At 44.1% G+C, this 1,559-nt stretch overlaps 1 non-coding gene across 1 annotated transcript; it reads left to right on the forward strand.

Annotated features, from left to right (window-relative positions):
* The first annotated feature begins 583 nt into the window (after positions 1–583).
* trnav-aac lies at positions 584–656 on the forward strand. The gene has a single exon. It is a non-coding gene; the product is annotated as a tRNA-Val (tRNA).
* Positions 657–1,559: the final 903 nt, after the last annotated feature.

Here is a 1,559-nt window from a genome sequence, read left to right on the forward strand (position 1 = left end):
CACTAATTTGCGAAATGTTTTGTGACTATGTGTCATGGAACTTAACTGAGCTCTCTGTGCCGTGTCTGTGCTCACTGCCTATGTGTAAGTGAAAGTCACAAAGTTGTGTGCTGTGTCTATGCTCTGATTGAGCAACTATGTTTGGACAAATTACATAAACTAACCCTAACCCTATTTACACATTGATTGATATGAAGTATAGATGTTTGTATAAACTAATAAAAGTATGTACACATTGCTGTTGCTCCCTCTTCAGGCCCTAAACTGATCCCCATTCAGTTCCATCCATTCCATCCATTATCTGTACCACGGGGGTCGCGGGCGTGCTGGAGCCTATCCCAGCAGTCATCGAGCAGTAGGCAGGGGACAAGTTGTAACTGGTTGGCAGCCAATCGCAGGGCTCACGGAGACAAACAACCATTCGCACTTGCACTCACACCTATGGGCAATTTGGATTACCACCTAAATCGGCTGACCAAGCATGTTTTTGTGATGTGGGGGGAAAACTCGGCGAAAACCCACGCAGGCAACAGAACATGCAAACTCCACACAGGGAGCGCCAGATCACAAGTTAATAGCAAATGTTTCCACAGTGTAGTGGTTATCACGTTCGCCTAACACGTGAAAGGTCCCCAGTTTGAGACTGGGTGGAAACATCTTTTTCAAATATTTCTTGTCATTGTTGGTGCCTTTGCAAAGTGCCTGACACATTAAAACGATTTAGCGTTGCAACTATGTTGTGGTACCGGATTTGACACTGGGTGAAAACTTGGTTCTTTCATTCACTTTTGATGGAACCATGCTGAATCTGTTACATTCCATTTGGTAGTCCTTCGCTATGTCCAAATTTGCATCACGTGACACACAAATGCAGCCAGTAAATAATGCGCATGTGACATTGGCCTGTCGAAAATGGCAGAGAACAGGAGACAGCAGTGTTTCAAAGTAGGGCTCGTCGGGGAGTTGAAACCAGGACCTCCCGCACCCTCAGCGAGAATCATTCCCCTAGACCAGGGGTGCCCAAACTTTTTCAGCTCGCGAGCTACTTTTGAAATGACCAAGTCAAAAAGATCTACCCACTAAAAAAAATTATAATTATATATATATATATATATATATGTCATCGTGAAAAAAAAGTCCTTCTCCCATTCCCTATGAAAGTGATACTTCTTACTATGGCCAGCTGCCCCACTCATTTTTACATGAGTAATAACGGGTATTAAGTTTAAGAGAAAAAACAGGGTTCTGACAATTGGAGGGAACTCTCGAGCTAGCGTGTTTGTGTTGTGTTGTTAGCGCCGTTGTTTGTACACGCGTCAAGTGCGAAAAAACAAAAAAAACAAAAACATTTTAATATCACACGATCGACCAATAGTGGCTTGGCGATCGACCGGTCGATCGCGATCGACGTATTGAGCACCCCTGCCCTAGACCAACGAGCCCCGTAGTGAATTAGCTGATTCCGTTACATTCCGATTGGTGGCGAATATGACGGACCTGGACTGCATTTCGGGGATTAATGAATTCTGATTAATATCATAGCCGGTTTGCGCGTATCT

This window comes from Syngnathus acus, chromosome 11, assembly GCF_901709675.1.
Source record: "Syngnathus acus chromosome 11, fSynAcu1.2, whole genome shotgun sequence".
NCBI lineage: Eukaryota > Metazoa > Chordata > Actinopteri > Syngnathiformes > Syngnathidae > Syngnathus > Syngnathus acus.